This window comes from Chroicocephalus ridibundus, chromosome 1 (genome assembly GCF_963924245.1).
Source record: "Chroicocephalus ridibundus chromosome 1, bChrRid1.1, whole genome shotgun sequence".
NCBI classification, from domain to species: domain Eukaryota; kingdom Metazoa; phylum Chordata; class Aves; order Charadriiformes; family Laridae; genus Chroicocephalus; species Chroicocephalus ridibundus.
Genome location: NC_086284.1, coordinates 16,515,224 through 16,542,227, shown reverse-complemented (window position 1 = coordinate 16,542,227; position 27,004 = coordinate 16,515,224). Strand labels below are relative to the sequence as shown.

Here is a 27,004-nt window from a genome sequence, read left to right as displayed (position 1 = left end):
AAATCCTTAAGATTCTTCCTAAGCATTTTATCAGATACATTATTGAACTGCAATAGTTAGGTCAATTGATTATCAAACAGAAGAGATAAAGTGAAAGATCATGGCTTGTAACTACACTGTAGTGAGAAAAGCATAGTGCTACTTTACTATATTACTTACAATCTCTTGAGTTCCTCCTCAAATATAGCTCTGGATTTCCAGTGAGCAATATTACTTATGGGATATAGCAAGCTGATCTTCATATAACCACATATCCTAGCTAGGACTTTAACCTGCAGAAGCCTATGGAAACATGTTGCTGACTCCCTGAATGACAGAGAATAGCTTTTGTATTTCCACAGTTCCTGTACAGGGATTATTGTCCTCATCAAGAGAATTCCCCTACAGAATCAATTTCGATCGTTGTGGTTCTGACCTTATCTCTTATCTCCTTCTGATGTTTCTGAATTCAGGAATTTTTAAGAGGAGTTACATAAGATCCTCTTTTTAAAGAAATTTCGCATCCCTTTGGATCCATGTGTCTGAAGGCCAAATTCTGCTTTGGTATATCAGCAAGAGTCTGATTCATGCTACTGTAAATTAAAGTTGGTCTCAAATCAGGAAAAAGTGCCAGATCGGTCATGTTTCTGAATCTTGTCTTATAAGGATAAAGAATGTCTTATTTCCCACTTCGCTGAGAATTTCCAGATCTAGAATAACACATCTGGTTTTGGGCCACTCAGTACAAGACAGACATCGACCAAGTGGAGGGAGTACACGGGAGGCCACCAAGATGGTGGAGCTGGAGTACGTGCCCCATGAGGTGAGGCTGAGGGATCTGGGCTTGTTCAGCCTGGAGCAGAGACGGATTTGGGGGAACGTAACAGCAACCCCCAGAGCCTATGGGGAGGTGATTGAGGAGACAGAGCCAGGCTCTTCAGAGCAGTGCAAGTTGGGAAGATGAGAGTCAAGAGGTGTAAATTGAAATGAGAGAGTTTCAGCCTGAATATAAGAAGCTTTGTCACCATAAGGACAGTCAGGCAGTAGCACAACCTGGGAGAGGGTGTCTCTGTCCTTGGATGATTTCAAGACCCAACTGGATGAAGACCTAAGCAGCCTGGTCTGACCGCAAAGCTGACCTGCCATGAACAAGAAACCAGACTGGAGACAGCCCAAGGTTCTTTCTCCATCTGAACACTATGATTTTATGAACTTTGCTTTTTATACGGAGCTACTTAATTTTACCAGATTTGGCAGTTATCTAGTTTATTTCATGTGATAGAAAATCCAGGCAAACATCAGTTACAGAAAGTGATTTTACAGTTGCAGAATCAATAAATCTGAAGCCTATACTTTCAAAAAACAATCCCATAAAAAGAAATGAAAACCAAGGTAAGAGCCAATTATGTGTGACTGCCAGATTCATTAACATTAACTAACAAGACTGTTGACTTCTAAAATTGCTTATATCAGGTGGCAATGAAAAACTTGATAAGAGAGTACATGCAAAATATCATTAAATATTTTGCAGCTCATTTCTATCAGTAACAAATATTAGATTAAGACAATAACAACGTTCACATGAATTTGAAAGAATTAATTACAAAACTTCTTTAGAAACCACACTCCATATGTTATTAAAAGGATGAAACTAGCTTTCATTCTGAGGACTTCAGATAGGAAAAATACTCCTACTGTAACAAATAAATACCAATAATTAGTATAATGACAACAAGTAATACTGAGCTTTGGTTCTTCTCATCCTGTCAAAGCAGAAATAATTATTGTTTCCCCGAAACTGCTGATAAAGGAGTTGCGCTGCATATTAGGGATGTTTAATGCTTATTTTCAGAGAGTCTCTGTTATACTATGTAATGTTTTTATGGTTTTTGTGAGGCTATGGATTCTATACTATTTCCTTAAAAGCACTGCAAAACTCAGAAATACGTCTCATTTGCCAAGGCCTCTTCTCTATTTCACAGCCTAGAAAAGTAATCTTTTGAAGTGTTTTATTTTGCTATTTGTAGCCTAGAACCCTTCTAAAAAACCCCATATGTTATGCAAACAATACACATTTTAAGTCATATGGATATTTGCAAGACTTGAGGTATGAACATGGATTCAGGTTTGAAAACCTGAGACAATATCAAAGTGTGTTGACAGCCTCTTTATCTCTCCTTCTAGTTATGTAAAAAGCAGCATGGTATAAGCATCTTTATGGCATTTTAGCTTTTTTTTTATTTCCAAGTCTAGGGTGATAAAATAACACAAAAATTATAAACATATGTTTTACAAGTACTTCTGAAAACTTGAAATGTATATCAATGTAATACAAAAACAGATACACACATGCTTATATAAAGTGAGTTATTCTGAAATGTTGTGACTGTATAAACTGTATAATGAAAAACCTACATGAGACTTAAGGTCTATCAATGGCTTTTTATTATCAATTGCAGCCCCTCAGTTTTCTGTGCTGAAAAAAAAATCACGAAAAATACGGGCATCTTCCAAAATTACTGCTAGGTCAGGGATTTCTACAGCTGACTATCTCCCAAATATCTGAATCCCATATAAAATGGTAATAGTTACACAATACCTGAAAAGACATGGTCAGTTGTCTGTCTTCAAGATTCAGATGCTTGTCGCTTTGAACATTTGCATTCACTACTCACGAAATACATACAGCTAACAGTATAAAACTTTGTCCTGCTCATTACTTAGGAAAGGACGGATGGCTGTGCAGTGTCTTCCCCGACATCCATCTGCCTGCATCTAACTCTATCATGAATGAGTGGCTGCCTTGTGGGTAATCTCAGCCTGGCTGCTGAGAAACAGTGATACAACAGGCACAGCTGGACATGCCATAGAGAAGTTAAGAGACTGGGCTTTCATATTCGCTATATGGAAAGTAGGTATATTTGGTCTTTATGAAAATTTTAGAAGTGTTTTTAACAAACACTGGAGCCTGCTTGGACCTTACTGGCTTGACAGGCTTGACCCATTGCTGCTTTCCTGAAGAGCACGGTGCCTCTGCAAAATCAGACAAGAAGTGGGGGGTGAGGCTCTACCCCACTTAGTTCTGCAAAAGCAGCTGATCATTCAGCAGTGGCAAGAGGCATCTGCAGTGCAGTGGCTCTGCATGCAGTTCACATTGGGATTTCTGATGTTATACCAGTGCAGGGATCTTCCATGCTTCTAAAATTAAAGCATGCTTTGTGGCTTAGTGCGATAGCAAAGCCAATCTGATAGCAAGCTGCCACAGAAAGTGGAATTCTTTCTGCCTTGAAATTTCCCTTGCATCTACTACGCTGGTTTAGGCACAAAACAAAATAAAAACAAACCAAACCAAAACTTTTCCACAATTATGCATTGGCGATACAACCTGTAGATCTGCTACAAGGGAGGGAGTGTTGCAAGGAGAGAACTGAACCACAGGTTTTGCAGTGATCTGTCATTGATTAGGCTTCATTGTAATGTCAGACTGAGCCTAAGTAACCTATGTTAGGATAAAATTGTTTCTTCTTTCGATCACATTGAGATATATACAAAATGGCTTCTCGTAAGGAGAGAAATTTATAGCAGATCTGAAATCTGAATACATGCAATTACCTAAAGTAGTATTCCTTGTTTCCTCATTCTGCTATAACAGAAGGCAGTGAACCACTATTAATATGTTACACATTAGATTCTCATCAGTCTGTAGTGAACTGTAAACATATATATCACAATTTAATCCATCAAGTTATGTACTCAGTATTAATAAAAACGATACTAATATTTGAATACTTCAGGACTATAGTCTAATAGGAATTCAGACATTAATCTGAAGACTTTCAAAAAATTTTATATTAACATCAAGTCTTAATTTTATAGCATTTTAACCTTTGCAAACCTATGCAGCAGCAAAATAGAAGAGTTCATCACAAAATTAAAATTAAGCAATTTGGTATAACATAAAATTGAAGTCTTAAAGTAAATGGGTTCAAAGTCTAAACTCTCTGATATTCTGGTTATTTCTATTGCAAACGCATAGGTAGGAAAGAGGGGAATCACTATAGCCACTTCAGGCCTTGAAAAGACAAATTTTCTCAGAATATAAGCATGCCTATTGGCAATAAGATATCAGGCATACAAGTCCAAAACCTTTTAAACCTTTGTTTTAAAATTAGTGTGATGCAATTAACCTTACTACCTGTGATAACTCTTATGATTCCCCAGCCTATGTTGTTCTCCCCACCTTGAGAAGGAAGTTTTTAGTCACGTGAGATGGTTCAACAGCTAGGAAAGCAGCCGCTGAACTGCCACACTTTACATCCAGCAGGCAAAACTCTTCATGTAATGCTGAAATTTGAGCCCTTTATGCGTGAGACAGACTCCAAAAAAAATCTTTTCTGATTAGAGCATTTATACCTCAAATAGATTTGATGGTTTTTTCCACCTCGAGTATTTCTAGTTCTATAATCTATAATGAAGGGAGAACTATGTAGGTGACTTACATGCTCAACACAAGCTTGAATATCAGTCCTAAGTTAGAAAACAAAGACATACATGAACAGCCTAACTGATTCACTGGTGTAGTAAGTAACCTTTGGTAATACCCTTACCTGAAATTTGCAATGATATGGAACAAGTATGTTGTATCTAGCATTTCTAGAACTTAAATGTAGTTTGAAAAAAAAAAGACTGCAGTTCAAATCTTTTTCTAACACCCAAGATTAGATATCAGTTTGAATAACCAGTAAACATTTAAAATTTTAGATCCCTCTAGCTCTTCAAAATTAAATAGAAGTAACACACAAGAGCAAAGGATATCAAAAGCAAAACTCCCAGGAAGAATCTCTTTTACAAAATTATTTTGTTCTGATTGGAATGGAGAAACACTGAATATTCAAGTAGACAATGGGCAGATTTCTATACATTTATTTATTTAAACTAATTAATTAAACACAGGCTCATATTTTCATGGCAAAAATCACACGATGTATATGATTTCAAGCTTCCTGGTTCTCAGAAAATTATGTTAAAACTAGAGATACAAAAAATTAGGGTAAAATCTAAACCGATCAATGTTTGAAACTGAATGCCACTATATATACAGGTGGTGAGACTTTCTACTTTCCACTTTTCTAAGCTCATGCACCCCAAAAGTAATCACAATTCCCAGGAAAAGGCTACATTCATCACCTTCAGAGTCACAGCTATTTCTCTTTTAGCAAGAATAGAGTTAGTGTGGATTGCTTTAGCTGGCTATATGCTGAAAAAACAACCTTGTTAGATTGGGGGAGCTATCCCCATGAAACGTGAACTGGCAGAAGGCCAGAGTCTGCAAGGAAAATTCAAAACCAGCTGCAGCAGAGCAGCAACCCAGATCTAAAGTATCAATTTTCAAAATAATCTAATCATTACTTACCACATGAAGTACTCAATAGTACAATATATTATTGTATTTGCCCTGAATACATTATAATAACCATTAGAAGATAATTCAGTAAACACTTTTTTTCACCCATAGTTTTGAGTGAGTAGAATTTCTGGCAGCTACCCAAACAGGTCACCACGAACAGGATAATGTGGCAATCTGTTATCATTAGCTCTGTTGGAAAGGTTTTGAAGACACTAGAGAGAATTAAATGACCTGGAAAACTCAGTGTATGGAAAAGTCTATTGTACTCATCTCCGTTATTTCCACCTCTACGCATCACTAGAACAGTGGAACAACATGATTTGCAGTGGTGACAAAGATAAAGGTCATTTTTCTGTTTTTCTTTAATCCAGCATGAGCCATTTAAGGATTGTTAAATTCCACAGATACAGAAAATGACTAATTTGTGTCAGATCCTTCCAATCTCTCAGTATGTTAATCTATTGAAGTCTTCACATTTGGAAGACAATGTAGAGCTGTATTTTTGAAAATCACTGCTACTTTTGTTCCTGTCCATCACTGTTACAACTGTCAGAATTTCAGATCATCTAAAATAACAATATACAAACCCCCTATATAGCCCTTTTTAGCAACTGTTTTTCCTAACTGGTGCAATTTTTCCAGCAAAATTTGAAAGAAAGAGCAGTTCTAAAAAGATCTATTAAATGTAATCACTATGCCAAGGTCCACATGGTAAAGACAGGTAGTATAAAAAGACTGACATAACGTATTCAAAAATGTGCATCAGAGAAATTTCTTTTGTTTATGTAAACTTTGCCGCTGCTGTTCTACATTTATCTGAATGATTAACTTAAAATGAAGATGACATGCACCAACTATTCTGATTTAACAGTTGTGTACATAAGCCTTATTCCTGGGAAATCCAACAGAAGGTAAGTCCACGGAAATGAAAGAACAGAAACAGGGGAATTAGCGAAACCTTAGGCAAAAGAATGGAGATCATCTGCATTTTGGGAAAGGAGGGATGACGTATTCCTGGATCTCAGAGCTGAGAAAAAATTCAAGAGACTATAGTCAGGGGAGCTGAGTGTTTTCCCTAAATCTGTTTTATTTCACACTGTATACTTACTGAGAGGTTGAGGGCATGGAGTACCAAAGATATTGTTTTGAGGGCATACTCTTCCTCAGTAAATAAGAAGCTCCTGCTTAGGTATAAAATTGTGCCAAATCATCTTCCTTCTTTATAGAAGTGGAATAAAACACAGCATGATTTGTGTTTTATTTACCAGTGATAACTGGCAATTTATGTTATTTTTTTACATAGGAATTCCTGTAAGTGAACACTTTAACATTTATTAGGAACAAACCACATGGATTTAAGAAACAGAAACAACACTCATTTCTGATCTATTGCAAGAGGATGAAGTTAACATTGTGCACAAAGGCTGGCAGGCCAGAAGTTAGTTCTGTCACCTGAGATTATAGATTTATGTAGAAAGAATATCTGCATAAATAATCATGGCATATTTGTCAAAATTGGACTATCAAAAGCCTCCAGCCTACAGACTAACAGAATTCTGACACAGTATACACAATTATTCAGCCTATAAATAGTTATTATTTTGAGAAACAGAAATCTGTAGAAAGTTAAATTTTCAAACAAAACTAAGTCTTAAATGTATCTTTGCTGTTCTTTGGCAAGAAAGAGAAGAGAGAGTGATTTTTCATTTATAGCTTGGGAAAAAACTTTTCCCTATTCTCTCCTCCTCTTGCTCCTCAAGGACATTAAAGACGCTTCTTAGATGCCAGAATGCCCACTTTGCATGTGCTCAGAGCCAAAATACTTTTTTATATAAAGAATATCCTTTAATAAATCTGCTACTCTAATAATGCTTGCACAGAGAAAACAAGTTAAAATTCACCTGCCAATCTTTCCTATGCTTTTAGTGGTTGCAATACATCGTCAGGGGCAGGAAAATGAATTAAATTGTGTTATATTTAAAACGACACTGTGAATCTACTGATATCAAGTTCATCAGCTCTAACTCAGTTATGTCTGTTTGGAGGTCACTGTCTGTCTCACTCATTACAATGGCTTTCTAGTTTTCTGATATGATTCTCAATTAGTTGAGTAGGCAGGTAAAACATCCGACATCCAACAATGAACTATGTGCTTCCAAATATGTTTGCACAGCCACACATTACACTTCAGCAAGCTCTTTATGTTGACCTATTAATAAACCATAGTTTGAGGTTGAGAATAAAGACTCAACTCAAAAATTAATTAGAGGTGTTCTGAAATGAACTACATGATCATAAGTCATTCAGCTATTAAATGATGAAGCACACCAGTTAACAGATAACCACAGACATTTACTCCATCTTATTTCCATCTGTGGCTGTACTCATGATAAATTTAAAGTGAATATCCATCGTTCATCTGGATAATGAATATCAGATTGAAATGACTCATACCTACAGCTGCTATATCACACTGGTTTGTATCACAATAGGCTCTTAATGAGCATAGAACTTTTGACATTCACCTGCTTTATTAAAACAGATTTGTATTTATTTGAATATTCTAATAAACATGCACTGAGTTACACAAACCACTTGATATTAGTTGTGAACAAACTCTAGCTGCATAAAAGGGTGCATTATCCTTGACCTTTAGGTTACCTTCATGAGAACTTGCCTGTGATTTCAGACTCCTGTAACGAACCCACCATATTCTTGAACTAGGCCAAGACACATTGAAATACCTGGGAGGCTAGAAGTGCAATACAGACTTTGTCTTTAAAACTTGTCTACAGAGTTTTCCAGAACTAATCAGATGATATTAAATATGAGACGAAAATTATTTTTAAAAAGTGCACCCAGGTGAAGAGTATACTGCAGTGACTATTTAAAAACATTTACAAGGAGTGGTAAACGCTTTCAAGGCAGAACCTTCTACAAACCCATGGTGAGAAAAATAATAATATTATCCGGAAAACTGATTTCTTTTTTCTGATCTATGTTCTATTTGTAAGCTTATTCAGGTTAAACTGCTGGTGAGCACTTTTGTGTTTGATTTTAATTTTATAAACTGATAAATGCAAGCAATAAAGCTCATAACAAAAGCAGTTTAGTTTAAGTATCCACTACCTCAACTCTCCTATTGGCTGTACAGAAGTTGTCCTTCAAAACAGAACTGATGTCCACAGAATAGTTCTTGGACGAGTGAAAACTGATGATGTTCAGGAGTGGAACTGTATCAAAATGTATTGGGACTCCTTTTTGATAATCTGTGGAACAGAAAAAGAAAAAGAAGTTATATGTATTTGTAGAGCTGTATTTGAAGCCTTAGATCCCACAAACCTTGTTTGCGGAGATCTGTTCATTTGACTCTCATGTTTCATTTCTTGGATGTTGCACTACATGGCAATGTTGGTTGGCTGTATGAATTGAATCTAAGATACCTTTCTTGTTTCAGAATGGATGCAGGATTCAGAAGTACTTTGTTTTCTGCTGTTAGGGGAAAAAATGGTATTTCTTACAACAACAAAAAAGAAACAGGAATGAAGAGTTCTTTTTTATCAGCTACCCTATAAAGAAAGGATAGTACTGAGAAGAATGGAAAAGTTACAAATTTACACTGTTAGCCTATTATGTTTACGTATCTTCATCTATAACAGAAGGAATATAAAATAATTTCTGTTGTTTGAATTTAAACCACCTCATGAGTGCTTCTCTAAAGATACTTTCTCATATTATTATTTTTTTTAAAGTGGTCTTTTCCAGATAACATGCAATTACAACTTCGTTGATTACTTCATTTTCAAATTGCTCATTTTAAATTATGCTAGAGGCATGCATTGCCATTTTGCTTTTCATCTTAAAAAATACAGCATAAGACTTCCTTAAAATAATCATTGTTTGAATCAGTCTCTTCTACCGGGGTATCCAATCATTAAGTTAAATTGGCAACAACAAAGAAACCACAACACTTTCAGTAAATTTGTAAAAATTGTTTGCCACCTCAATTAGAAAAACAAAAAACAAAAAACCCAACCAAACAAAAAACCACCACTGACGTGATGCTATGTGAGCTTTTGGATTAATTAACTTTCACATGAAGGCTGAAAACCAGACTTTTTTCTGCAGAAGTCTTTATTAACTGAACAGTAAACACAGTTACATCATCTTAAAGCTTTGCTTTTTCCCAGTTTTTCCTGTACCCAACATGAGTTATGTTCTCAGATGCTTCTTCCCTTGGCTTTGGCAATACTTTATCTTGATTAAAGGAGTCACAAGAATGTCTTACTGTTCCAAATTATTCTATACTTAAGATATTTTCCTGGGAATCAGTCAGCACCTGGGAACTACATCTATTAAGTAATTTAGTGCCTAATAAAAAATAAACAAATAAATAAAAGCCAATTAACTGTCCTAGTCATACCTGTCTATGTCATTGCCAGGAAATATACTAGATGTCCAAAGTTCTACCAAAGGCACTGTGGTAGAACTAACTACCAATTTCATGGCTAATGCACTTGAGAATTATGAACAGTCTTGCCTCACTGTATTGGCCTTGAAGGTTGAATTGAAAAATTTACCTAGACCTTGCCTTTAGAAAGGCCTCAAATTCAGGGACTGGACAGTAGTTTTGATTTAGATTGCGTATTCCAACACAACGTAAAAAATCAGTACAAGGGAGAAATTCTGATGTTGTTCTCATTAACTTTTTGTAGACCAGCCTAGTGGATAAGAATTTACCTAAGTGATATTACAGCTCCATCCTGTACTGCTTGAATGATTCAAAGCTGCATCTGCAGTTCAGTAACCATTTAGATTTGTGAGGTAGAGGAAGGCAAACTGGTCACCCTTCTGTTAGAGCTGCCTCACCTTGCAGAAAAAAATGACATTTTATAAAGATTATGAAGAGAAAGATTACAGAAAACCAGTAATGAAGCCACCATATTGGAAGAGAGAGAATTAGATCTCACTTCTCTTTCCTTTACAATATTTGTATTTTTATAATCACTAATGATAATTATTGATGTAAGTAAATATCCATGTCGGTAAGCCTGCAAATACACTCTTCTTCTGGTCTAGTTGTTTACCCAAATCACTGAGTGGTAAAAATTCATGATCTAATAAACTTTCAAAATTCTATTTCATGGCACACCTTTGGCACCTCTAGTAAGGAATGTCATCCCTTCCTCCCGTCTTCTAAGCACCTGTTTGTTAGCAACCATTTAGAGACACATCCTCAAATGGGTGAACCATTACCCATCTGTGAGAGGAAAAACTTCAGCTCCCACCTCCAGCAGAAGCACTTCCACGCAACCACTATTTATTTCTTTTGACTAAAATATTACATTCTCCAGTCAGCACCCGGATATTGCAGACCTCAGCCATGAAGCATCTCATTTACCTAAAAGGTAGAAACGGCACGAGATACTTCTCTGAATGGAATGGATTCTGTAGCCTAGTGAATAAGATATTACCACTGCTATAAACAGGCCATGATCTTTGTACTAACTTTGCAAGGCCTGTAGACTAGGGCTTGTCAGGTTTACTTTGCCTGAACTTGTTTTACCTAGCTAAACTTTGTTTTAGCTGGTAGAGCTGTAACAGCAATTTTCGAAATGACCAAGTTAACTATGTCCCTTTAATTTTGCTTATGCTTATCCTTCTATGGTACAATTTTCATATAGGTAGTGGTAACAAGTATTTATTCTGTGTATGATCTAATATTTATGACTGTAACATAACAACATAGCATAGGGGAATATAGCCATGGTATGACAAAAGAGACGTTGAAAGTGGGGATGCAGGATGCAGTGTAGAGAGGGGCAGGCACACAAGGACAAGAGAAAGGACACAGGCTGAGGATGGAGACCCAATGGCTATAAACAACCCACAAATGGCCAGCTAAGGAGGTGCAGACCTGGCAAAATCAGTTTTGCAGGCAACAGAGAGAACAAACAACATGTATCTAACATACGTAAAGTGTGCCATAAATAGTAAGTCCAGATGAAGCATGCACTTGAAAACCAGCGAAAAAATAGCAAGTTGTGAGCATATTGGCAAACACATAAAAATGTGAATGTTAGATGAGGAGGAATAAATCATCTACATGAGTCCCAGTGAAGGACGCAGGGTGCTGACAACTAGTTGTACCCTCGTCCCAGACTGAAGCCAACCTTTGGATCCAGAAGGTGTTGGAAAATCAAACGGTAACATCATAAAAGTGGTAAATATCAGGAGTGTGTGTATGGAAATTTCAACTTCTTCTACAATAGTATAATTTTCTTTATTTTTGATATCTTTCTTTTTTTTTCCACAATAATAAGAGCTGAACTAATAAGAATTCTTCAAGTAGACAGTTAGGATTTAAACTATACTTACAATAAATTACTAAATTTACATATAAGATGTGTTTCTTTTTCAGCCATAAAAATATCTTGAGCATAAAAATTCCACTTCCTCACATCACCTTTTGAAACTAATTCCTAGATGTTATTAAGATGATCAATCATTTGCCTGTAGAGTGTACAGCCATACCTGGGAAAGGAAGACATTGCCCTTAAGAATTGTGCCATTCTGTGGTGTTTTGTGTGTATATATATGTATATATGTATATGTATATTGTTGGGTTGTTTTTTTTGTAGTGGAAATTAGAAACTAAGAGAGAAATTCTCTGTTGAAATAATGCCCAATCACTTACCCTAGGTATGATTTGCACTTTACTTTTCTGTTTCCTTGATTTTCTTTCTCTTGACTAAGTTACAGAGGTATATCTCCATGATCTATTTGAGCATGTGTTTAACATAAGCTATTCATGTGTGTTCATACATATCCATATGCCTATTTATTAATATTTTTTATTTTTAGACTGATTTGAATGAAGTAACAGGAATAATTAATCTGGGTTTTTTACTACTGATAGTCATAGATTTCATTTTTTAAAACTTGTTTTGTTTTTAAAATAAAAATAAATCCGTATTATTTTCAGCTTTGAACCGAATGTCAAAAAACATAATTGTGCAAAAAAGGTTGCACAATAACATGAAAGTATGATGCATTAAAAGGAAAAGAACCACAATTTATTCAACCTTTTTATTAGATAGAAACATCTGCAGATGACTGAACTCCATAGAAGGTGGGCTAGCCATTAGGTTTCAGTAACTGGAAGAAACAATAAATCACAGCTTTTACTTTTACAGCCCATTACACCCAAAGGTCTAAAACCTTTCTCTGGTTATTTGCAAGCCTCAGAGTACTCCAGCTGCAGTCTTATACTTTCCAACTTTCTGTGACTAATAGATGCTATACTATTGAGTGAACAGGAAATTAGAGTAGGAGAGAGGTGTAAAATCAGTATCCACAGAAAGGCTATGCAGGAAGGCTGTGAAGAATAGCTCACGCTGTAGGGCTGTGCAGTCTCCCAGTGAACTTCAGACAAGACAGATTACATTCTCATTAATGACCATTTAAGAATCAGTGAATTTTTATATGTTAGAAAGGGGAAGCAGTGATAAAGTTATTAAATATTGTGGAAGGGCAAGATAGGAGAGGGAAATAGAGAGGAGAGATATTTGGGGAGATCTTTGATTGAGACCTCCTGTATTTAGAAAAAATAGCTTGAGAGATGTATAGATCTTTCTCCCACTTTTGACCTCTCACAGGGAAGTTAGCCCTTTTAAAGTTTCATTCTGTGTAGAAGCTCAATATCCTTCATGTTTCCTTAAAATATCCTGGCAATTGACTTGCCCTTCTGCACTTATTAAACAAATCTACTGCTTCTGATGCAGCATGGTTCAGAAAAATAGTTACCTTTTAGCTCACCTGCCTATTCAGTAATTCCACTTTTCTTCTTGAAGTGGGTAAATCAGATCTTCCTCCCACTTTGTTTAGCCTCTTTCCTATTATGTCAAATGGGCCCACAGTTCCTAGCTGATTCGAAAACGTGTAGGGGCAAACTCAGCTGTATAGAAGAAAGAAGCTTCTCAGAAATGTAATGCCTCCTGCATTGAACTGGAGGAAACCTCAGGCATCTTTAGACAGTTGAAGCGGGTCTCGCTATCTGTGTCTATACTACAGGCAAGAGGTTCCTGCTGTGCAACCAGGCTACCTGGTGACTTCAAGGCAGACAGCACCATCCTCAGTAAACATAGTTTCCATTAAAATCAAAGACAATTGTTTTCCTAAATGTCCTCTGGGAGGCTTTGTACTGTAGGTTGCACTGAAGAATATGCTCGCTATAAAAAACCTGAGTATTTCCACTATGTGTGTTTCACAACTGCTTTTGGATTCTTAATGCAATGTTTTCCATTCAGCATCTTTTTCTTCTGCTTTCCTGCTTCAATCTATTTCTCATACTGTACAGTTTTCACAGATGAAAAGAGAATATGAAAAGAGATGCAGAGGGTAGGTATACCAGGACATCTTAAAGGTAAGAAATGGCTCCTCAAGCTCGTTATCACGTGTACTAGTCGTTACATAGGTTGTCACATTTCAGCCCAAGCCTTTTAACAGACTGTAGTTAATAGACTCGACCTACAGGAAAATTTTTACAAAGTCTGTGAATATAAGAATTTCTTTCAAATATATGCATACTCTCTGGAGCTCAATAACTTAAAATAATTCTTAATACATTTTAGTCTGGCAGAGACTGGTGGAGAGTGTTACTCAAGTCTTTAAATATATAGCAACAGGTCCATCTTTAAAATTAAAGTATGTCTTGATATTCACAAGTACTTCTGTACTGACTATTTACATTCACCTTCCTTCCGCAAGCTTCAGAAACAGTAGGCACGATCCCAGAATAGTCCTTCTTCCCTCCCTGCATTATAACAATAATAATGGTGACTGTAATATCTGTAACACCTAGCACTTGTGTTGTCTGCAGTGTATCAAGATTTTTTCATAATGGAAGTAAATGTCCATTTTCCAGAAAGGAAAACATGGAGAAATGAACTGGCAAGGTCACCAGGAGCCAAAGCTATTAAAGATGAAGGTTATAATGAGCATTAAACCGTAGAGTTCAGTAATGGAAGAATTACTTAGATGTAGATTTTGACAGAGCAAAATTCTACAGCAGGAGATAATTCCTAGTCTTACACATGAAACTTTGAGGACACGCACTCAGCTCCAAAAGATGATTATTTGCCCAGTGGGCAAATGTTTGTAGGTGTAATATTTAGCTTCTGTTTCCTGGTTCTCTAACATCAGCAGAGAAGCCTGTAAAAGGTGAGTAATACAGTGCTGTGTGCTTTAGTTTGGGATTTTACTCTAAATCATAACTAATACTATAACTTTGTGATGTGAGCAGCCAAAAACGTAGCCTGATTAGAAAGGGGGAAATTACTAACAAAAGAAAATGCCTGCCAGTCTGGGAGCTGTGAGCCTGGGATTTAGCCCTTGGGGACCAGAAACATCCCTGAAAAGTGCAGCTGGCCTCTTTGAAGAACAGGTGGGGAACCTAGAAACAGGTGACATCCTGAGATACCATCAGTAAGCGCAAAACCCAAGAAACTGTAATGGCAACCTTCTGTCTGAAAAAGTGGAAACAGTCTGTGAAAACAAAGTTGGGCTGAAAGAACAGAAATAACCTACTGGCTGTTGCAAGTGAAGAATAGACATTAACAGCATCTACTGGCTGGTCAAAGTGGTGGTATCCTACGCCCTCTTTTGGATCTATGATATAAAAAGGCTTTAATTTTTATCCAAAATGGAGCCTCTCTCTCTGAGAACGTCCTATGCTGTATATACTTTTACTTTCCTAAACCAGTTGAATTCCACACAAACTTTCTATGAGATTTGGCCTTTCATTGGGGATGCCCAGCAGACTCCAGACTCTGTGACATGGATCATTTTTGAAGTGAGACTCTGTTACCTTGTTGGGCCCTGCTTTGGGCCCACTTTTGGGGTTGCTAGTTGTGATTATTTTGGTAGCATTCTTGCTAGTGGTGATTTGTATGGTATTTGTGATTATATGTAATAAATTAGAGAAATTTAGAGGACAAAAGCCTCCATCTCCATGCATATAACAGAATCCTACAAACCAACAGTAGCAATCTCTATACACTCACAGGCTGGGTAACCCTTTATGTTGTAACACTTTGCTACTGAGTTTAGTCTCATATTTTTTTCGTGCATATTGTCTTGTCATAGTGTAATCTCCCCTAAGTGCCCTGTCATGCAAGTGGGCTTGCTCCAATGCAGTAAAACATAGGTACATTGATGGGAGAAGGAAATTGTGAGCAAGTTCATTGGCCAAAGCTGTGATCAAACTCCACTCCAGCTGGATCTTTGTGTTGACACACAGGGACATGTTGCTGCACCTTTCTACCAGAGATGATGTTTCTGCTGGCACTGCTGCTGCTGTCGCTGTCAGTAAAATAATACCTTTTGGAAACCAGCACACTGTCACTGCTGGTTGCCAATACAAGTAATCATCTCATGATGAACTCAGAATTCTGAGTTCGACTTCTGTTACATCTGTTTGCTCGGATACTTTTTAATTGTGGCAAAGTACTTATTTTCGAGTCTAATTAACGGCGTGCTTTCTTTCACCTTTGTAACCACAGATGATTTTTCACAGATGTATGCTCACTTTCTAGGAGGAAAGACAGGATTATGACTAATTCATTTTTTGTTTTGACTCATAAGGTACCCAATAATGTGGATCAGCGTGCAGTGAAGACTGACTGAATCTTGTTTATCAGAAGTCCTGGCGAATAGCCACAGTCTAGCAAACTGAGTCGAAGTTTCAGCTGAGTTATTTCCATCCCGTCTTGTTCATAATGTTTCCAATATGTGCAACTTCATAATACTAATAAGGCTGAGTAAACGTCTCATTCTATGACACAAGGAATCCTAAAAAGTTTTATAAACACTTCCAATGAACAGACATTGGGAAGGCTATCATTTTCTATTTGCAAATAGGGAAATCAAGGGACAGTATTTTTCAAGGCAACATTAAAAAAATGCTTGAAATCACCTGGGGTTTTAAGATGTTGACTTTGAAACACTTTAATACTATCCTGATTTTTGAATACGTCAAACCCCTGCAGCTCTCGCTGCCTTTAACTGTTGTTCCCTGTGTTGGAGCGCCTTTCGGAACAAAACTCTGTGGTAGGTAACAAAATGAAGACACCCAAATTTTGTGCAGATGCTTGTAAATTTGGACCTCCTAAGTGATTTGCACAAAGTCAAACAGTGAGTCACTGTCTAAACAGTAAAAGAAATTAAGTTTTCTGCCTCTCGCTGTACTTCACTTTGGAAACATGCTGCTTCTCAGATAGCGGAGTTCCTTCAATTACAGAAGAGTGGTCTATTAGAGCTGCAAGGAAAATAGCATTACTTAATAAGTCACTACAAGAGAATAGGTAATGCAGGAGTAAAGATCAGACAATACACAGTGCCTGTAACTAAAAAACAGTAAAGGCAAAAGGTAACTAACTGCTCTCTAATCCAGGCAAAGGTACTGAGGAGTAGTATCAAGACAACTGCAGAGTGAAGAGGGCTCAGCTGCTAAATACTGGCCACTGTGGTTTGCTATGTTATTCAGAGCATTTTCTACTCAAGCCATGGTAAGAGTAAGTTACACTGAGAACTGACGCATAGACATCACGGCTCTGTGTAAATTAAATATAGGTGGAGTAAATAAGATAAAAGTCAGAGATACATGTTAGGGCTAGTCATATAAGAATTTAAGGAAGATCAGCAGAGTACATTTCTTTGCTTATGAAGTGGTTCTTCAGGGGGAAAATATGTGCTTTGAATGCTTTTAACATAGTAAAATTCCTTTCTAAAAATACCAGTTTAGTTAAAGCCATGTTGAAATTGTGATAGACAAAGTATGCAGGTTTGGACCAGATCCCAGGTTTAGAACTATCAAAGGACCAGTACCAAAGACATTCATTTGTATTAAAAACGTTATTGCAACACATGTGAATGTCTGCACCCAGACATTCCTTTCATTGTCTCCTTAATGGGAGCCCAGCTAACTGGGCTAACAACTGAAGCCTGCTCCATCATCCTAAAACCATTAAGTGCCACAGTTGTCCTTTTGCTCCCCTTCCCATATCGCCCTGTGCTTCAAATCCCAGTTAGGTTGGAGCTAGTACAACCATTTGTCCCAGAGAGGCCATTAGATCTTTCTTTCTCCTCATTGAACTGATGTTCTGAGTATCCTCCTTTCTGCCCCACTTCTCTTGCTTCTCTCCATCAACTTTGGAAGTTCACCTCTGATAGAGGCTAAAGTAAAATGGGGCGGGGGGAATACGGCTACGTCTGGAAAGAATTCTTTATAGATTCAGATGAAGCTGCCTGGCTCAGCTAAGCATACGCCAGCACCTCTGTGTGCTTTTCATGATTTATCCTTTTTAATTTTTTTAAATCTCTCAGTGGTTTACAAGCCAATAGTGCTCTTCTTATTAGAGCTGGAACACTCTTGAATATTCAGACTTGCTTTGATACATTATTGAAAAAGTCATCATGTTACTAGTGCATGGAGAAACACAGGGCGTTCCCTCTGAACTTCACAAAACACATTTTACTGTAAAGATGACTGAGCACTGGAACAAATTACCCCAGGAGGATGTGGAATCTTCCACCTTGCAGGTATTCAAAAGCCATTTGTACAGGGTCCTGTGCAACAAGGTCTAGGTGCCCCAGAGGTACCTGCAACATCAACCATTCTGTGAGTCTGTGATTATTTAGTCCGCGCGTCATTATTTTCTCCAAATCTCTACATTCACTAAACCAAAACTAATAGCAAAGTCTTTCTTTCAGTACCAATACCTGAACCAATACCTGTGTTACAAGGCAAAAAAAAGAAAATGAGATTAAACTGTTGAGTTTTGCACTGTAGTCTATAACAGGCTATCCATACACCTATCCTTAAGAACACCAGTGTCATGGTTTAACCCCAGTAGGCAGTGAGGCTCCACCCAGCTGCTCCCTCACTCCCTTCCCAGTGGGATGGGAGAGAGAATTGGAAGCGTAAAAGTGAGGAAACTCGTGGGCTGAGATAAAGACAGTTTAACAGGCAAAGTAAAAGCTGTGCACGCAAGCAAAGCAAGATAAGGAATTCATTTGCTACTTCCTATTGGTAGTGAGATGTGCAGCAATTTCCAGGAAGGCAGCGTGTCACCAACGGTTACTTGGGAAGACAAACATCATAGCTCTGAATATCTCACCCATTCTCATTCTTCCCCCAGCTTTTACTGCTAAGCACAATGTCATGTGGTATGGGATATCCCTTTAGTGAGTTGAGGTCAGCTGCCCCAGCTGTGTTGCCTCCCAACTCCTTGTGCACCCCAGGCTACTCACTGTCAGGGCAGTCGGAGAAGGAGAAAAGGCCTTGACACAGTGTAAGCACTGTTTGGCAATAACTAAAACATCCCTGCGTTATCAACAGTGTTTTCATCACAAATCCAAAACATGGCACTATACCAGCTAGTATGAGGAAAATTAACTCTATCCCAACCTAAAACCAGTACAATCAGTTAGCCCAATATGTTTTTTTAGGCTTCCCTACGGTTAAAAAAGGCAAAGTAAGGAGCAATTTACATTAGGGACCAGTCCAGCACAGCAGTACAAGATCAGTGTATCAAAGAGATAGTTGAGTTCCCTACATGAATACGAGTAGCCACATGCGGCACATGAGGTTTACTATGGGGTAAGCTAGTCTGTACTGAACATTCCTACCCATGCATGTGGTTTGAAGCCCTCCAAAGGACTGTCTGTTGGTCCTCGTGTCCCATCAGGGGCTGGAGAGCCTTTGCTGCACTCCTGGAGTGGAATTTCCCATTTTATGTCCTTAAAAAGAAACCTGTTTTGTGTACATCAGAACACACTGTAAACCAAATATAGACACAGAGAAGAAGGATGGTCAGGGTATTTATATCAAAACTGCACTAGTGCTTTGAATCAAAATGCTGATGTGTTCCTTTTTCCATCTCATCCTCTTCCCTTTGTTTTTCTGTTTCCCCTCCCATTTTACCCTTTCCCTCTTTTCTCCTCAACAGAGGACCTCTCATGATTGATTGACATTTCCTAAGGAAGAGAATTATCTCCCGAGTAGCTGAGTTGCTAACATGTAACACTATATCATGCTTAACAATTATCATCAATATTTATAACACTTTTATGTACAACAAGTTGAGTCACATTAGCAGACAGAAATGAAACCTACATAGATTCACTGTAAGAACTGTGAAGCAGAAGCAGCAGGTCATCTGCTTAAAATTCAAGCTGCATCCCTCTTGAAAGGAATTGCCTCTTTAACCAGTTTCTCCTTTTTGAATGACAGACTCACTGGCTTTTTAAAATGTCATCCTCTTACTCTGGACACACAAATGCAAAATTTTCCAAATTTTGATTTTGACTTTGATAAGGAAGGATATTGGAGAAATAAGTTAGATTTGGATTTGAATATGCTCAAGGGTGGGATGGGGAATCTAATATTTAATGTATTTGATTATTGGACTTTGGGAGTTTTCTTGTTAAGTTTACCATGAGAACACTGAAGAAAATGCTATAGAAAGAAAAGACTTATAATTGTATGAAAGCACTCTTCAGGATGCAACAATTAATACATTTATGTAAGTAATATAAATATCTGCAGCTTATTACTTTCAGCATGGAAAACTGGAATGCACCTGCCCTTAGACAAAATTGTCAGAAGCCACCTTAGCAAATTACTGTTCCTTATATGCATACTTGTCCTGAACTTTTTTAAAGATATTGATCCCTTGTTGCATAGGGTGAGCACACACGTCTTTTTCTCCTATATAGCTGAAGAAGCAGTTTGTTGTGAAAAATTAAAAGAATTTGAATTTATGTTGACAGCACAAAATATCAGTTAAAAAGTGAGCAGATAGAAGTTTGTTTAGTTGTGTGCTCATGCAGGTACAAAACTAAAAATACTCCTGTATTTTTTTCTCAACTTAAAATTAGTAATATTAAAAAAAAGGAAAAAGCTATAACCATTAACCACTAGAAAAATGAACCTGTTCTTGAGAACACATTTCATCTAAACAAATTTTTCTATCTAACCATGACTTTTTGTATTAATGAGTATTTTTCTAAAATAACTATTATTTAAATAAACATGCTATTTATTATCACAAACAAAAAATACAGTTTTATATGAACTTTCATTATTGCAACAACCAGCACATAAGCCATAGTACCACAAAGGTTACTACGTAGCTAGCAATAGCTGTGGTCTGAGTCAATGAATGATCCTGTGTTCACACAGAGATGACCTTTTCCTTGTCTTAAGAAAACATTTTTGATATGGATTTTAGCAAATAACAACAATTTAATACACACATATTAAGTCAATTGGAAGCAGTTAAGAATTTCAAATACATTCTTAAAGCAGAATTGATTTTGGTATCCTTTAAAAGCAATATAAATTTTGTACTACTCTCTTCTATTAACCCTGCCTTAATTAAGATCTTTTCATTAGACTGGAGTTGAAGCAGTGTAAGGACTGGTTTTGGATGGAATATAACACAAAGTAGCGCTAAAACTTGCATGAAAACATGATTTGCTCAAAATTACCCCCATAAATCTATAATAAGATTACGGTGACCTTTGTAATGTGTGAAGAATTGCTTTTTTCTCTACTTACTGTACTTGTATAAATAGAACTAACTGGAATTTGGGTATCATCCATATTCAGCATTGAATAAGTACTGTGGATCTAACTGAAAAACTACCAGATTTGAAGCATGTATGTTGTTTTGGCCAAGACAGTTGTAATGTGAAAGCAGGCTTGTTTTGCCTTGTCACATGTATTGATCATCTTTCACTCCATCAATTACCATTTGAAATTCTCTGTATTCATAGCACTTCTCGCTCCTTAGATTCATTGTCGGGAGAGATGTTAACATACATATAGTGACATAAAATTCTTTCTTGCACCATATATCCATTATCTGTTTTTTTCTTCTTTTTCAGAATGTCCTGAGATTATTTGATTTTTAAGTAATAGTTTTCATAATTAATGGCAGAATACTAAGAATGTGAGATTAAATTTGATATGACTATACATTTTGAATAAAATATCTTTAGATTTAGATATGTAATCTTAACATTGCATTCACTTTGGTACTTCTTATACATTTATTTCTTCAGCTGTTTTTGAAAGTCATAAGGAAAGAAAAAGAAATTAAAATATCTCAAATCCTGACCCTTCAATCACAGCCAAACAAGGCAAACACTGAAGTCCTCTTTTCTGACATTAACTGAGTTGAAGGGTGGTTTGTAATACGTGCTTCATGGTTTTCCAACTCAGTCTCAAAACACTTCCAAAAAAAACGGTAAGTCTTCAAAAATTCATTTTCCAGTTAGTCAAAACAGACTTTATTATTTCTATGGGAGGTTTTAGAAATAAATATACATTGAAAGATAGTGACAGCATTATATCCTGACAGGTTTTCACCTTTGAGCTCCAATGAGGAAACTGGTTGTATGATCAGTTTTAGTCCCTAAAGGGAAATGCACTTAATTAGAGCAGACTCAATGTATATATGCTGACAGTTATCTGCAATATAAATTTTGAGGTTTAAGTCCATGGAAAACATAAAACTTAAGTAGAAAATAACTTCTGAGTTTCAAGAAATTGTAGTAACATTAACTAAGCTCAGTTTTTCAATTAGGTGAAATATTAATAACTCATAATACTTATTTTCTTTAATTTTTTTGAAACTTTGTAAAACGTTGCCTATGACAGTAAATGCACCAGTTTTTAGGTCAAAGGAATTTGCAAAGACAAAGAAAATGCAAGTAAAAGTAGAAAGTAACAGTGTTTAAAACTAAAATATAGGCCCAGTGCACTTCCGTAGCAGCATTTCTCTACAGCAAAACAGGTGTATTTCTTGCAAACTGTTTAATATAGACATCTATCTATTTATTCATACACCTATCCTCTCCCCCTCTTTCTGTGTATGTCTTGTAAGACTATGAACCAATATTCATTGCCTAATAAAATGAACATACTGTAGAAGTTTCTGTGAAGTCAGCTAATCAACTAATTCCTAAGGAATTTTAATTCCTTTTCATATTTTCAGAAATAACATAGAATTCCACTGCAATATGTGTTTTCAGACAAAAACGCTGTTAAGGAAAAGCTTGAGGATATTTTTATAAAGTGAAAAATGATATTGCAAAGCAGTGTAATGAAAATGGGACTTAAATATTTTAAACAAAAGCTTTCTACTAAATTCTGAAATGAAGATATTTCAGTGCAATTCCTAAGAAAGCTAAGCCAAGTAAAGCTGAAATTTGAAATGCAAATGATGAGTTGTGGAAATCAAAGCTTTTGCGATATGAATTACATCTTAAATTTCCTGTTCTGTCAAGGAGTCCCTGTGTGACCTTGGGCAAGTCAAGACAGGCCCGACATCTATGGACCTGCCATCTTTAGCTAGAGTATTGAAATAGAAAGTGCAAAACTTGCATTTGATGCTTGTATCTAGCCTCTTCAGACTGCAAGAGCTATTAGATTAATACCTGGTGATTTCTGTTAATTCCAAAATGGGAGCTAAACGGCTTTGAGAGGCTGAAGTTAGCCCTTGTTTGAACAGGGGATTGGCATAGGTGATATCCCTTCAAACCTAATTTTTCATATGACTCTGTGCTAAACATCCCTGTGGATCTTTTCCCTATTTGTAAGTGTTTTCTCCCTTACTTTGAGCAACTAGTTTGCTAAGTCAACAGCTGCCTTTTACTGGTTTTCTTAGAGTATATAATACACAAATCGTAATTCATAACCTAATCCCATAACATACACAATCAAAAAATCAGGAGGGTATGTCACTATGACTTGAAATCTGTTTCTGTCTTTAACCTGACTATACATCAGATTTCTACAAGATATTAATATAGTTCTTTTAAAAATTATGCTATTTTAAATTATACCTTAAACTGCATGCAGCTAAGGGCTTCCTAAAAGTCAGTAGACATCTTTGCACCCAGCCATTCATATTGGAATGTTTAGGGAACAAGTGCTGCAGCATTCCAAGATATGTGAGGAAAAATCGTTCTCAAGTTTCAGGTAACTCATTCTTCGGCTCTTTCAGATATGCATGCTTTGGTCAACAGCTCTGACCATCATTTGCATGTTTTAATTCATGTTACATCATACTGAACTGAATAGGGGTATCTCAACAATTACTGGTCCTTGACTGATCAAGCACAGGCCAGCTGAAATTGTGTTTGTTTAAAAATGTATTGTGATTGAGATTCTCCAAAATTAATCACAAGTGGGGTCAGGGAACGCAACCAAAAAAATCAATTCATAAAAATACTTTCTTAAATTTTTGAATTCGGTAAAAACAGAAGGACATCAGCTTCCATATACAATGGAATGTTAGTGACCCTCATTTGAGTTTGAATGCAGTCTATAAAAACAGTAATTAAATTTAGTGCACATATCTCCAGTATATCCGTGCACTTCATTTTATTTTTAATATATATGAAAACACTCCTTTTGCTTGTAATGAAAAATATGACAGTGTGACATTTTCTTTAATTACAAACTCTGATGTGTTTAATAGCACAAAGTTGGCCTCCAACTTGATAGTTCTGTCTCTTAGAATCAATGGTTAGACTCAAGGGCACCAGCTTGGTCATCAAGATCAATATTAGAAAAAATACAGCTTGTCAAGACCTCTTGGCCCCTTATTGATTCAAATAGGGTACTGCAGAGAATTTAATAATGATGTTACAGCTGTTGGCCAACAAACAGAAGCTTCTTACATTGATTTTGGTAAAGGCAGAAGAATAACACAAAAACATGATTACCCTCAATAGTGTACTAAAATCTGTTACGGAGCTTCCAAAGCATGCATTTGGGAGGTGTGGTGGTTGCATGGAAGAACCTTCAGGCAGACTAAATTGGATTCATGTTTGAAAGAATTCAAATTGCTGAAACTGATTCAAGCGAAGGATTTTTACATTCCCTTAAAAGAGTATGCCTCATTTTGCCAACCTGGGCAAAACCACTAGTTTTTCTAAGACTACATGAAGGGCTTTTTGATGTGAAGGTGGTTCTCTCCCACATTTTTATCCCAATGTAATGTAATTTTCTCAGTAACCCTTTTGGTGTTCTGTTTCTTGCAATGCCTCCTCCTCAAATTGAAAATGTCAGGTATCATTCCAATGCTGTAGTTTTAAACAAATAAACCCCTGTCATTTACTCCTACTCACTGGAAAATTTAAACTGTCATTTTTTAATCTTTTGTAAATAACGAAAGGTTTTACAGAGCCTGGGAAGGTCTGAGCTCTTCATTTACCCTTAGTGCTTAGAAAAGTGCTTGGAAAGAAATTTTCCCAGGGGTCAGAGAGCACTTCAAAGAAAACATAAAGGCCTCTTAGGATCTATTTTTATTTGTAATTTATTCTTTAGGGTGTTTATGATAATAATTTAAGAGGAATTAGTTAACATCAGCAGTGAGTAGTTAAATAGGATCCTCTTTAGCTCACTGAAGGAAACAGGAAAAAACCTGCAATTTAGTGTATCACTGTTATTTTCACAGATGTTTTGCTCCAGTTTCATTTCCCTTATATTACGACAAATGGAACTTTTTTAAAGCTTGGAAATACTTTGCTAATATTTTTAAATGATTAATAAGTATAATACTTTAATTTAGCAATTGTAATAATTGAAAATAGAAGCATAAACTGTGCTATAAAATAATGGAAAATAATTATATTTGCTGAAGGCCTGCTGTGACACATGAAAAATGTGTCACATTCTGCACCAAAAGAGAGAGGACAGGAGCAGAGGAAAAAGCCCAGAGTTTTCCCAAATTTTTTTTCCAGGAGACAAAACCCTTCCATCTCAGAAACAGATTTTGTGCAACCAAGTTTTCTCTTGTTTTAAACTGACAGACAGATTCCTGTCCACATATTCCTATCAGTGGCCTTGTGGATGGAAATGTAGTGTTGCTGGTTCCCACCTACTGAATCTATTCTCCATCCCCTTAGAAAAGCAGCAAACCTCTAAGGACGTGCATGTCCCCTCATCTCACGCAGAAACCAAAGTACTGAGAGCAGCAGAAGTTAAGGCCCAGAGAGGCAGAGGAAGTCTTGTCATATAGTCCTGTCAGTCCCTACACGCAGACTGCAATCAGCAGGAGAAAGTTCCTGCAAGCCCTCCAAAGCTCTAGTCACTAGGGTGTGGACTGGGACCAATGCTGGAACACGCTCACAGGGAGACTTTACTCTTGCATTGCTCACGCTCTTGCCAACAGTTTATGTTTAGAAGCAGCCTCAATACACTTTCAATGCCATGCTTTAGTTAGTTAGTTTAGGCTTGTCTATTTTTTATTATGCCACTTTTTTATTATGCTGACAAGGTATGGGAATACAGCTGTATGGCTGATGACTGCTTAGATTATTCTAGCATTTCCTTTGTTTAATAAGCCATATTAATTTACTGGAACTCAGACTCCTATGCGTTATAAACAGCAATTTGTGTTTAATTTAACCACATAGAATTGAGATACCACTGGGATACCTGGTTCAACATAGCTTAATCTTATTGAAAAAAAACGCTTTCGCCTAATGAAAGGACAAATTATAAGAATATGTTTTTTACCGTGCTCCTTTCAGTTGCACCTGAAAAAAGCAGCATTTTCCAGCCAGCTACTGAATCTGACACTTAAAGGTCCCTGATGAATCAATTATCTTCTAGTGGAGTTTACTTCTTGCTTTGCTACATGCAACTGTCAATTCAAGGTCTTCATTTACCTCTCTCTGCCTTCTATGTCTATTACTCTTTTAAGATGTATTCTTATTGCCTCATGTACCTGGAGGGCGAAACAGCAATCAGGCCTTCATTATACTTAGCGTTATCCAATCCAGTAAGGAAGCTGTTTGATGAAATACTTACTCAATAGCAGTGCTGGCCTAAACAGCACTGCACTCCCCTTCACCCTCCCCTGCTGCAGCCCTTGGATTCTCATCCCAGGCTCTGTTTTGATCACTTGGACACTGACAGTGCAGACACTCTGCAAACTGGAGATCAACCCTGGCTAAAAAAACCCCATTATCAATATTCCCACCAAGTACGGAATGACTTCCTGCTACTTCTCGCCACCAACTGTATGAATTCTGGGACAAGGAAAAAAACCGCAGGGGACAAAATGCTACTCTGACCCTCTTTTACCTGTTTTCTGTTAGACAACATGAATAGGAACATGCAGATTATGTTCTGATCTTGCTTGACAGACTTTTTTTCTGTCTGCAGTTTAATACCAAAGCTAGCTTCCCTCTTTTTAATTCCCATCATCCCACATATTTTCAAGGTAAGTGGTAAAATCTTGCTGCTTGGATGCTAGTCACCATTTCTTCTCTGTTAGTCAGGTGTCTGTTTTCCAGATGATACCTAACTTTGGGAGTCAGGTGCATCTGACTTTTCCCATCAGCTCTCACCTTTCTTCTCTAACCCAGTTCTCTCTTTACCCAACAAGTTAACCTCTCTGCCGTTACATCATTCTGTTAGTTACAACAAAGAACAAGTTAGACATGGATTTTCAGTCAGAAATGCAGATGTCATTTCAGCATCAAGAAAGAAGAGACAAAGCAGGAGTTAACAAGAATAAAAAATTATTAAAGACC

At 36.8% G+C, this 27,004-nt stretch overlaps 1 protein-coding gene across 6 annotated transcripts in view; it reads right to left on the bottom strand.

The window, feature by feature from the left end:
* Positions 1-27,004, bottom strand: part of CNTN5 (contactin 5) — a 664,123-nt gene that overhangs the window by 452,369 nt on the left and 184,750 nt on the right. For 4 of the 6 annotated variants that reach the window (XM_063329804.1, XM_063329812.1, XM_063329769.1 and 1 more), the window contains one exon: positions 8,516-8,655. The exons of the other annotated variants lie outside the window; for them this stretch is intronic. The gene's annotated coding sequence lies outside the window, so the exon portion shown is untranslated. The remainder of the gene's footprint in view (positions 1-8,515; positions 8,656-27,004) is intronic. 6 annotated transcript variants of the gene reach the window in all.